Source organism: Pagrus pagrus (assembly GCF_965226575.1).
Source record: "Pagrus pagrus genome assembly, chromosome: 6".
NCBI lineage: Eukaryota > Metazoa > Chordata > Actinopteri > Spariformes > Sparidae > Pagrus > Pagrus pagrus.
Genome location: NC_140190.1, coordinates 9,859,213 through 9,872,781, shown reverse-complemented (window position 1 = coordinate 9,872,781; position 13,569 = coordinate 9,859,213).

Below are 13,569 nucleotides of genomic sequence, written 5' to 3'. Positions count from 1 at the left end.
GACAACAAGCAAACAGTCAAAATGGCGGGACAGCCCGCCAAGCTCGTTAGCTCGGTGGCGTTTTACTGGAAGTCAAAGGGGCAGATTTGTAATTTCGGTATGACTCCTCCTACTGAAACTGCCAAACCCACTTTAAAAGGGATTGTTTACATGGTGTTTGTCTTTATCTGCTTCATTGATAAATTGATTATCAAAAAATATGTTTACATATATCAGGTTGCACACTTCATTTTCTTTTTGCATCTTTAAAGGGGCAAGAAGAAAGAGAAGAAATTCGAACTCAGAATTTGAATATTTATAACATTTATGGGGAAATAATACAAAATCCATAAGTGAATAAACAAGCTGTCCTCAGAGAAAAATAAGGTTCCCAGAACACTGTTTAAAGCTAGAAAGGTGGCAGGGTCCGGCAAATATAAACGAAGTAAAACAGTATGAAATTGTGTTGTCCTTTAAGGTCAGTTTGTCACGAAAACAAAGAGTTTGTTTATTTAGTTTATTTAGGCATAAAAAAAGATATTTCTCTTCTGATTAAAATCTCTTCCCCAAAACTACATACTGCACCTTTAAATATCAAGTATGTATCAACACACATCGACAAACACTCATTATTTCAAAGAATCATAAGGTGGTTATGGCGACTGTTTTACCTGAAATTACAGGAAATGCTTGATTTAAAATTAAAAAAAATTCCACCAACCCTTTTCTTACTGGGAATTTTGCTGGAGTTTACCTCTGAGAAAGTGTAAACATGTGGAGAAACCTTTGACCTTTGGGTTTGCACATTCTGTCTACCTCTGCACCAGCTGTGGAGCTCTCAATCTCTGCTCTGCTGAAGCTCACCTTGTGCACTCATCTGTATCCCCTCGAACTCACCACACCTCTTCAGTTCAGACTGAGAGGGATTCCCAGCCTGTTCACGGTTAGTTCACCCCCCCCCCCACCCTTCTGCTTCGCTGTCGCCTCCCACCTCCCCTGTGGTTTCTCCTGCCTACACTGTGGTGAGCCTGTCACTGGTCGTGAGTCAGCTCAGCGTTATGGAGGAGACATGCTGTGGTTAGCTGATCTTTATAGTCTACCTGATGAGAATCCATGAGAAGGAGACCCCCATGATGCTTCACTGGTAACCACACAGGGACACACTAATGAATGCAAAATGTGTGTGTGCCCCCATTTATGCAGAAATGAAACTTAGTGAAATGACAGATTCAGTTGTTTACAGTCATTGTGTAAAAAGTAAAAAAAATTGCAATACAGTAAGAAGTGATGATAATATTGACCTCACCAAAATTGTTGACATCTGGGAACTAGCAACGTGGCTTTATAGGGCAGGAATGTTAGCAGTTGTACAGACTGTAAACAAGTCAACAGTTTAGTCAGAGCCCAGCGACTTCAATCTGCGTACAAACAACACGAGTTTAGTCTTTCAAATTGCATGCAGTACAAAAGCCAGTCCCTTCAACTAGGTTAGAAAAAGATGCTTTCAAATACAGTCACACTGTAAAGATAACATTCCTAAATTAACGAACATAACCTATTTAAGTTATGCTTGTTGGTTTGTCAGCAGGATTACCCAAAATCAACTGAAGGGATTTCCACAAAACTTGGATGGAGGATGGGTGTATCCAGAATGAGGCCCATTAACTTTTGGTGAGGGTCCAGATAAAGGTTCAGGAAGATTTAGACTCACTGTCTTTAACATGGCGTTTTTCAATAATTTCGTTAATTTCTCAGGAAATAATGAATCTTTCTGGAAAAAAATCTCATTCAGGTGGCTGGTATCTATGAGTACAATTTGATGCAGGTTTTGGATTAGACTTGATAGCATTTAAGTGGACTGATGGTAGTTTTATTTCCAAAACCTAACCTTTTTCTTACCACAACAACGAAAGTCACCTGAACAGATATTAATGAGAAGGACTGGGACATCACCTGCATGCAAAATTGGACTTTGGCGTTTGCACTGCACGCTAATGAAAGTGTAAAGTCATGTTATTTGTGCTCAGATTGATGAGACTGCGTTGTTTGCAGGTAAAAAGCAAAGGTGGAAAACACAGTTATGTAAGGTTGATCAAAGTTGAACCCACAGATTGTTCTGTCAGCTGTTTACGTGTTTATAATGGACAGTTTGGAGACTTGTGTAACAGGAAGGTTAGATTGGGCTTCGAGCCAAATGCTAACATCAGCAGGAGGTATAATGTTGACCTTAGCACTGAACACAGAGTAAAGCAGAGGCTGACGGGAATGTGATAAGTTTCGCAGGTATTGGGTCATAAACAGAGAAAAGAAAGTATTGTGCAAATCTAGAATTTGACTTCATGATGGCTCAATATGGAAAGTTATCTAGTCACAGTCACATCCTGAGGAAAACATGAATATCTGTTCCAGTTTCATGGCAATCCACCCAAGAGCTGTTGAGATATTTCCATCTAGCACTGTGTCTGTGTTGTCAGACCTCAGCAATTAGAGTTGATAAAGGATCTGTAATTTGGTGAGAGTATTTCCTCTTTCCATCAGATAGAAACATAGATTTGGCCTTACTTCGCTAACATCCACTGTTCTTCGACAGCTGAGAGCTCACTGCAAGAAAGACTTGATCGAAACCCACCTAACTTTTCATGAGACCACAGGTTGAATTTGAATGTCATTACGTGCGGCATTACTGCGGCATTAGAGAAGTTAGGCTTCTCTCTTAAGGTCATGAGGCGTGTGGGAGAGGGGATCCCTTAGCTGAGACACAAACCAGCAGAGCGTCACGGATGCACAGCAGAGTGCTAACATGGACCCCACGCAGCGTGTGGGCGGCCTGCTGCTCGTCACCTTCTCAGCTGTGGGGGGGATTATGAAACTGCCGGGGGGGAAGGAGAGCCCTCATTTCAAAGAGAGAGAGAGAGAGTGTGTGTGTGTGAGCAACGACATACGACAACAGAGTTGAGGTTGCAGGTACATGGCACACCGGAGCGGGTTGGAGGTTGGTGGTCTATATTACGCCCACGCATCCTCTCCCACAGGCCTTAACTCCATCTCCGTAATGTTACACACTCTTGATCTCCCCCCACTGCCTCTAACACACTCTTTTAGCTCATTTAAAGATGCTATTCATCCATCAAACATGATCTTTAAAGTAATGAATAATGACAATATGAATATGACCCCTCACTGGCTTTCCACTGGCATACAAAGCCATCTGTGCCACTCCAGATGCACTGTTGAACCCAAGATATTCATGTTAATTAAAACAAAGGGGGATTTCACTCTTATGTGACAAGATAACTTGGCTGGAAGTCACAGCTTCCTATGAATGACCATGAGTTCAGGCTAGCACAATAGGATACGGCACCACTTAGCGAGACGGTGACATGGTGCCGCACTTTAGCCAGCGAAGGATCTGGAGCCTTAGCATGAAGCCGTGAAGGTGCTGTTGTTCTCGGCGAGCGGGTGTCCTGGTTGATAATTAGGTCAGCACAGCCCTCCTGGGAGTAGAGGGCAGAGGGGACACTGTAGAAACCCCTCAGCCCCCATCACAGCCAGATGAAAAGAAAACACTCCCTGTACAGGTTCCACATGTCGGGGCGAAGGGTGAAAATGTGTTTTAGATTTTCTTCCTTCCCTCTCCTCTCTGGCCCGTTTGATTCCGAGCTGGAAGGGAGTAACCTCCTAAGAGCTCTTATAACACCTCTCTGTCCCGCAGTTTTAGGTCTGTTTCTGCACCATGTGTGTGCGTGGTGTGATGTGGTCCAGCATATCTGTTTCTTCCTTCCTTTGGGTTTTAGCTAATCCACTTCTCTAGGCTTCCTTCCCAGAACAGCGAGACCTTTCTAAAGTAAACAGGGCAGAGCAGCACCTTGGAAATCCCTCCACTTCTCTCATTAAAGATGAGGATGAAGACGAAGTTGATTTTCCTGATTCAATTTAAGCCCGTGAAACTAGAGCTCAGCCCCGCCGCTCCAAGAGAGGGATGAAAGAGGGACAGCTGGAGAGAGGGGGGACACTTAAATGAGCAGAGGTGAATCTGCTGGATCACTTTTCTGCAGTTCTGACCGCAGGGTCTGTGGTGGGTCCGTATGTGGTGAGCATTTCTGTACGTATACAGCTAATTTCAGTAAGAGCCCTCTGCTTAGTTCTGCACACATTTAGATTAAAAAAATTAACATATTTTATGTTTATTTTTAACCTCATCACTTATTTGGTAAAAACTGTACCAAGGAGTTTCAAAATGGTGTGAATCTTACCAACGGACACTGTTGATGCAGCATCTGTGCGTGTGGGCACATAAAATAGTTGATGGCCACACGGAGTTTACCAGCTTGGGACCGTTACATCGTACCCTCTGTGATTTAAGCAGTTACTCACTGGGGTTAATTCAGGAAGTGATGTACAGAGTGCTGATAGTGACAGGAATATTTGTTGCTGTGTGTTTAGTGGTAGTCTGGCCGTTCCTCACATCTACACCCATAAAAGAGAGACAGTTAATACTGCCATCCTCCGTTTCACTTCCTGTCCTTGACTCGCATTCATAAAACTCCCTCCAAAACCACTTTAACAGGAAGGAAAAAGTTCAAGAAACCTCAAAGCAACAGAAGGAGGCACAAACATGTAATACATATCATGTTTACAGTAGGGGTAACGCGAAATTAATGATAATTGTGATATTAAAAAATGTAATATTGATATTGTGTTCATTATCCAGTGAAGACATTAGGCCTTGTGCATATTTTGTTTATGAGTTCACGTGGTTGCCTTTTCACAGTTAATGAATGTAGCCCAGAGTGTAATTGTTCTTTCTAAACTCCTTTTTTAAAAATTATGGTTACAGACTCTCTCCGCCTCCTTACACTTGTACTTTAAGGGTCATTTATTTGCCAAAAATTTGAACGTATCTGTGGTTTACATTTTTACATTTTATTCTGCCGACTGGACTGTATCTTCTTCGTGAAGATTAATTATGAGGACAGACTACACAAACACACAAGAGGCAAAACTCAAGCACACTATTCACACAGCTACTGCAGGATAAAGGAAACAAACGCACAGGGGAGAAAGAGACCAAGACAACATGCAGACAAGGGAGAGTTGTGGGACAATTACAACACTGACCTGGTCCAGAAAAATGGAAAACTATGCATGACAGTGAGGAGAATTCACAATCATTTCAACTTTCGGCTGTAACAAAGAAATGGCATGAGATTTACTTGTATCTAGAGAGACACAGACACTGTGTGAATGTCTGTGGTCGCATCCTGCACATGCATCCGTCCGCCTGTGCGCATGTGCAAACATGTGCATGTGGTTGTGTACAACATAATGACCCACCAGCAGAATTGCACGTCAGGCAAATGACAGACCTGCAGAGATAAAGACTGTTCTTACGTTCATGTAATTCAAACAATAATCTGCTGTGGACTCGCTGATCCTGCCAAACTGGGCAGCATCTTCTCTGTAATCACACTCCTCACGTTTGGCCTGAAGACAAGAGCAACAATTCCTGTCTTCCACCAGGCCTTTTATATCCTCCATTAATAATACATGAAGCCCTTTATAACAGGCATTCTTAGTCTTTGAATATCCGACAAATCTGAGTCAAACTTGAGTCAAACGGGCCCAAGCTGAGACCAGGCTGTATTTTCCATATAAATTGACAGTCATCTCTGCAAGTACAAAGTGTGTAAGTTTCGAGTCTTCCTCTGACACATGAGTGTGAGTGTCAGCTCTGTGGTCAGCAGTGTATTTGTCTCTGTCAGCAGCCTTTCAGCGCCAGCGAAGATCAGGAACCGTGGAATAACAATCCAGGAAACCAAACATGCTTAAAACTGACCCAAGTCTACAGATTTAAGCTGGCAGGGGAAGTGAATGAAAACGGTTGTTTTAGCAAGCTATTTTTGTCCTGCAAATGAAAGAGGCAGAGAAACTGAATCATGGGAAAATTGTGCAGAGGTGGAGTAAAAAAAGACAATTTCTCCTGAAAAAAATGTGTAATTTCTTCAACCCAGGTGTTGAAGTTCTCGTGTAAAATCCCTGTCGGTTGATTCTGCTTACTGGAAGACTGTGTGGGTCTCACTGTCTCACACACCAAAACCAGTGTAGGCGCCCATTCAATTATTCAGTGTGTAAGCTGCAGCATAAATACGTTAAGCCGGTACAAACTAATTGAACTGAATGTAAAAGTGCTGTACTGTACTGTACATTAAACCCTACATTTACCATTACATTACCTCAAAGTGGAAGTAAAAGTGCTCGTGTAAATGCACTGAAGCAGTCGCTGACCGTAGTTCCCCTCACAAGAGGGGACTGGTGTATTCAAAGTAGGCTGAGAGTGTGTTTTCACAACTCAAAGCTGAGGCTGTTTCCTCTCATCTCACACTACCAGCTGTGTTTTTGTTGTCTTTCCCTCATTTTCTGTCTCTCTTTTCATTTCAGAAGAAGTGCTGACAGGGTATTTCAAACACTGCAAAAACGTCTCTTTCTTCAGACTCTTTGACTATTGTTCACTTAGAGTTGAACTGTCAAAGCCTTTATGTCCATACAATGCATGCGTGGACCGTATTTAAGACCTTACATACAGTTAAGAGTTGAGCCACACTCCATTCTTTGCTCTGCATATTTGCAGCATGTAAAATAAACAATGTTGTGTGACTAATTGAGCGAAATGTATCGTGCAGATGTGTCCGCACTGGATCAAAACCTGCCGGCAACGTGCACATATCTGCTTGACAAATCATCTAAACTCTAGACCTCTCGATACACCCCCTCCGGGATCTCTTGGGAGCCACTCCAGGCAGCCTGGCTCCACTGTTCTCCACTGAGAGCCAGGGGGGCTCCATTGGAGGGCATACCCAAACTGTGAGTCCCTCCTGGGGGCACAGGTACACTCATCGCCCTGGAATCACAGTGGAGGAGGAGGTTCACGTGAGGTCATAAACACGGTATGAACACGGTTAATGAGTCACAGTAAATCCCTGATCTTGGCTGACATTCTGTGTTGTTTGGTGGAAATTTAGGCAGCAAAGTTATTGTGGAGAGTGGGAGGAAAAGGTCTCTCTCCTCGCTGCTTGACTCATTCATTATCTATGTGCACTCCCTCTGCCTTTTATAAATCTCTTCCAGTAATGTAACGTTACAATTTTTTTTTTCTGCTTTAGAATTGTTTGCACACATTTCTGTTACGTCATTTTTCTTAAGTTACCTGATTTGAAATCTTGCAGCACACTTGAAATTGAAATTACACCTATTTTTAGCCATGTTAACGCCATGGTGCTTAGAGATGGCTGTGTCAGACTGTCAGTGGTTCAGTTCACCACTTTGATCCAGACAGATATATCTCAACAACTGTTTGATGGATTGCTGTGAAAGTTTATACAGATAGCCACGGTCCATCCAGGGGGATGAATGCTAATGATGTTGGTGATCCCCTGACTTTTCCTCTAGTGCAACAAGCCAGCCCAGTTGCCAGAATAAATCTCTCTCTCTCATGACCTACCCTAATCCGCCCCGATCGGTTGGCTTTGTTGGTCACATTCTCTATGCTTGACTCTAACTGTTAACTCACACGCAGTAGCTCTGGTACTGTCTGTTTTCAGCAGATTTTTGAAACACACCGGTCTCTTCGGCCTGTCTTACAGGCCTCTGCTGCTCCTGTCGGGGTCACTCACTCTCCGGAGCCACTCAGAGTGTTTCTGGGTTCCTTATGTAGAGCAGACAGCCTACCACTGCTCCGCTAACAGGCCTGTCCACTCTACCTAACGAGCCCAGGGACACAACAGCTGTGACAGCCAGTTGTGGTGTGTTTACCGGGGCAACTACAGCTCACAGTCCGCTACATCAGCTCCACCGCTGGTTGCGAGAAAAACACAAGCATAGCCCATTAACACCAGACAACCACTGAACATACAGTTAGGAAGTGCTGATGTGCCATTTATGCTGACAGAAATTTTCGTGGCCTTGGTAGTTCAGTGGACAAGAGGGAGGGAGTTCGGTGGGACCTGCGTCCATGGCCAAGTGCCCATTCTTGACTGTTCTCCTTTGTCCACGCCCTCTGGTTGACCTGGTTGTCCGCAGTATAACCAAATAGAGGGAGGGAGCTCAGTGGGCCACAATGAATTTACTATTTAATCAGACTACAAAAGAGACAAGAATTGGCTCTCTAGCATGCTATTTCCTAACTGAATATTTAGTGGCTGCCTGGTCCGTACTTTTGTTTAGTCTCACTGTTGTTTAAAACAAACAGCCAGCAGCGGAGCTGATGCAGGAGACTGTGAGCCATTGTTGCCTTGCTAAACACACCTCCATGACTGGTTTTTGCAGCTGCAGTGTCTCTGGGCTTGTTAGGTAGAGCGGACAAGTTGGGTGGCAGAGCAGGGGCAGGGCAGCCCACCTGTGCGCTCTACCTAACAAGCCCAGAGACACTGACGTTGAAGAGCAGCTCTGGAGGATGAGTGACCCTGACAGGAGCAGCAAAAGACGGGGAAAGAGGCTGAAGAGGTCGGTGTGTTTACCTGCAAAACTACAGTCGGTAAACCATCAAAAAACAGAAATTATTAGAGCCACTGAGTGAGCTAACAGGTCGAGTCAAAACGAAACTAACAAAGCCAACCAATAAGAGGCAGTTGAGGGCGGGTCTTGCGAGAAGATGAGTGGGATCCATAATAACGCTGAAGATATATACAGTTAACCTTTTCTACATTGATATGACAAGTTTGTGATTTTAATCTTCTCAGATTGAAAAGGTTAACCCGTAGAAATGTAGAAAATGTATACCTCTTCATTGGAAAGGTTCTTCTGGATGACTCGAGCTTGTGAACTTATAAGTCTCATGACTCAAGTCCCAAGACGTTCTTTCTCGTCAACCTCCAAGATACTGCAGTATCCAGTCTTTATGAAGGGAAAAGACAAGGTACTGACACCTGTCAAATAATAATATTATTGGCCAATTTATAAAACCTGTTCTTGATCCAAAAATTATTCCCTCCGCATCACTATTAAATGATAAAATAGTCGATACTAAGGTATTTATTTTTTGTCAAGTTGCAAGTCATCAAAACAGAGTCCACATCTCTATACGATATTTTTTAAAATTGTTGCCTAATGGGAATACATCACCTTCCATAAAACGAATGCACAACAGCACAACAGTCAGTACAACAGGTATATGAAATGGTACCTGGTAGGATATCAATGGCTGGCGCTTTCACTAACAAACTATGAATGCTAACAATGTGAGCCAATCTATGTTGATGCTGCTCTGTTCATCCTCCTCTGTAGGCTTCTGTTGTCTTCTCACTGTCACAGATTAATTTGTGAATTGCCCTGTTAAAGACCCACAGGCCACTTAGAGCCTGTTGCCCTCTCACCTCTGGGAGGGGTTAAGTATGGGAATGAGAGGGTCACAGAGAAGCTAAGGGTTAATTGTAGTCCCTCTTAGAAGTAATCGCCAACATCACCCACGCCTACTGCCTCCCAGCACACACACTCACACATTTGACAGCTACAACAGCGCTCCAGCTCTCTGTCCTCTGCTTCGTATCCTGGCCTGCAGGCAAACAGTCCCTCTTTCTATGTGGACAGATAGATACTCAGCTTGTTTCCTGCTACATATTTAGCATACCACAGAGCGCAAGAAGGTCAGGCCTTGCCCGAGCCTCTCCCCATGGGACTTGATGGGGACTGCACCCCCAGGTCACCCTAACACACAAGCAGACCATAGTCTCAGACATTCAGACATCCTTGCGGGCGTGAATTCAGCAGGGACCCAGTGCAGTCTGCTATAGCTCAGCACACACATGAATGATGCCTGCTATTGGGAGGATATCTGCAGGAATAGGAATGTTAATTGGAGAGGAATTTTCCTTTTTCTTATCAGCCTTGACTCTTATTTTGTTGAACAGTTGCAGTCAGCTTTTCATTGGAAGGACAGTGTGGGAGAGTGCGTGCATGCGTGTGAGGAGTGACATGTATGTGTGTGCGCGCTCATGGGAGGCAGAATGGATGCGATTAGAGGACTGGATGGAGCGTAGCAGGGTAAGAGGGCGAGATGGAGAGACAGAGGAAAGCCGGGTTGGAATGGGAGGGTAATTGGCTGAGATGAAAAATGAGAGTCCTTGACCTTTTGTTACCTTCAGGGAAGGCTGATAGCATGAGAGCCCATCCAATCGCCGCATCCCTGTGCCACTCCCTCACCCATAAAGATCTTTAACTACAGGGAGGGAGGAAGGTAAAGACAGGCAGTGGAGCTCAGGGGGGAGTCACTTGGTTGCTCTTGGGCGTGGTGATCTTTTATTGTGTGTGTGTGTGTGTGTGTGTGTGTGTGTGTGTGTCAGGGTCTCAGCTGTCTCAGCCTCCATTAGTCTCTAATAGGGCTGTCACTCTGGGCTTTTAACTCTGCTTGTTAGTATGGCAGACAACCAACAAACCCGCTGCTCCAATCCCACAGATGTCCCCATTAGCATTGCTCTCCACCCACCCACTCATCCAGGTCTCTGCACTTCATGTCCAAACATACAGACATGCCGGATGAGACGAGTGCTACCTCAACTGCAACACCTGTGGGAGAAGATTCCCGACAGCGCTGCTTTCTTCAGAGCAGGTCAACAACTACACGCAGGCTCCGTAATCCAACGTGCAGTACGGTTCTACCAGGAATTCCCCAAGCGTCCCCAGTATGACCTGCTGTGTCTGTGTGCAGCGTGGTGACAGGTGTGTCCGTTAATTAAAGCTCAGAGCTAATGACAGGGCGGCAGACCTGAAGCCCGGCTGAAAAGAAAAGGGGCCCCGGGGATGGAGAAGTGCCGGCACGAGTGTACTTGTAGACTGAAATCCTCATTGTTGACAAATGGCTAATTCGTTAAAGAAAAGGGAGCGCTTGATGTTTTCTTTTCCATCTTAAATTCAATTTTATTTAGTTTTCAACTGACTAAAACAATACATAATTAAGTTGAATCTCTGATGAAACAGGCATATATTGACATACTGAAAAATATAATGTAATAGATAGACAGACGTCCGCATATATTTGCAGTGATGGAGTGTACATTTACTCAAGTACTGTACTTATCTACAAATATCACACATTTATCAACAATCACGTAAATAAAATGCTGATCCAGATAATCAGAAAAATGCTAAATATCGGATGTCGATAATTGGTCAACTCATAGTATACAGTATTTACATACATGTAAATATATATATTTATATATATATTTATAACTTTGACTTGTACTTTGGATACTTAAGTACAGTTTATATCAGATACTTTAATACTTTTGAGTGACCTTCACTTTTACCAAAGTAATATTTCAACATGACATCTCTAACACTGCCGTTGCGTATGAGGACGTATGTATCGTTGTTCCCGGTCAAGGTATTCCTCAAATCTGACTGAGAGAGTGAAGGAGAACAAAGACTATAGCTACCAGATGTGAGCTGAATAAATGGAACAACATTTATAAAATACTTAAATTGGCATCACCAGCTCAATGTGGCCCCAATAACCTCAAGAAATTGCAGGTTTCCAAAGAAAAATGCTTTTGTGGTTTTTAGACCATCTCAGGAATGTAGCAGCTTAGATAAACTCTATGCCATTGCACTTTAGGCTCGGCAACACACCATGAGACAATGGCAGCAGATTGAGTTAATTTATTGACCGTTGAATGCAGGAAAAAAAGCCCTAAGTGGTTAAGCAGATACTACAGACTAGTCAGGAAATAGGGACAAAGACCTGAAATACATGGGAAGGGAATTAAAGAAGAAAAAAGGCAGAAACAAGGAAGGATTGAACCCGAGAGAGCAGGCAGCTGTGAGGAGGTGCAGTTTGTCCTTGTTAAACTCGCAGCCATATGGCCGGCATCTGAGCTGGTTCTGGAGGTGATTTTTATAGCTGCTTTTATGGCTTGGCAAGCGCGCACTGCTCCAATGAGAGAGTGCCTTCCTACCTGCCAGTGCACGGCCATTCAGCTGATGGAGAGGAATAAACATGAATAATGTCCTGAACTTTATTCTACATTTGGAATATTAAAAAGAACCAAGATCCTGCGCCTTGAAAAGAGATTAGTCGGGATACTGGGTGGGGGCTGCCCGCCTGTCCTTCGCCTTTTGTCTTTTCCTCGCTACATTTCTTTGTCCCCTGCTCTCTCCATCATCCATTCCTCCAGGCCTTTCTGGACTATTAAAGGTTCATGGTGAACTGTGTCCATTTGAAATGAAAACAAACACTGCTGATTTCAGTCATGTCTTTCCTCACCCTGATGGATAACAGTGTTCCACGACAATAGCTGCGCACTCAAGACCTTCACAGTGTTCACAAGCCTCCGTCGAGTGGGAACAATTCACAATTTAGTTTCACGAATGCTCAAGGTAAGTGTGTTTTGGTATCCAGTGGTTTTCCATCACATGTATACCATTACTTAGCCATTATAATGAGATGAACGATAGCATTTTTAAGATAAGCACATGCTTGAGAACGTGCACACACAATATCAGTACTTGAGTACTGTTTTTTCTTCCTTAAATAGTAGAATAAGCACAGTTCCTTCACAGTAAAACCCCCCTATGGGAACCTGTCTCCATTCATGCTCACACACATACATTATATCTGCCATGCAGCTAATTTCTTTTCATCTTTTCCCACAAAGTTCATTAGGTTTTGCTGCCGTTGTTGTTAGAGTTGCCAAGCCTCTCCACCAAATTGCATTTCTCAGGCATTTCTCTCAGCGTTTGAACTGGAAATATGAAGAGGATCAGGTTTCCACTGAGGGGAATTGATGAGTGTATGTGCTTGTACGTGTGTGTGTGTGTGTGTGGCTAAATGGAGGTTTCTCGTCCTTCGTGAGACTCTTTTGTGGATAGACAGATGCTTCACACACACAGGGTGAGGCACAGAGCGGCCAGGCTGAGATTTTGCACTCAGAGTTTCAAGCAATGTTTTCGCTGTTGTCAGTAAAAAACAGTTAATAACTGTAAAACAAAAAGGCCAGGATAAGTGTTTAGGATAGAAAAAAACCCAACTAAACACTAAAGCTAAGATAAGAGTAGCACAAAGCACACAGCTCCTGAGACAACTGAGCCGTGGCGGCAGCAACAGCCTCCTTTAGCAACGTTTTTCTGGGCTGAGGTACGTTTGTGACGGCTAATTTGCTTGTGGTTATATCATTGTGGCATTTTGGCATTTCACTGAAGAAGGTAATGAGAGCTCAGTGAATGTTGCGAACTAGCCGTCTCCTGTTTGAGAGTGTTTTGTTCAGTTCAGCCTCTGAATGAACTCAGAACTTACTAGAAACTCCAAAACTTTCAAATCCTAAATGCCAGAGATCCATCACATTGTCCACATGATTTCCACCATTTGAGGTTTGACTGGTGCTCTTTTATGTCATCTTATTGTGCCCTTATCCTCTGCAATAGTTTGATGGCACATGACTGTAGAAATGGCACCACCAGCTATTTATTTCGGTGCGCCCAACTAGGGGATCGAAACAAGCATGAATTCTTACTTCCTTTGGTGATTTTATATATTTGGATGGAAAGTTGTCCATTGAATGTACACCCAACCACACCACAGCCAACATTTGCCTTGTTTTC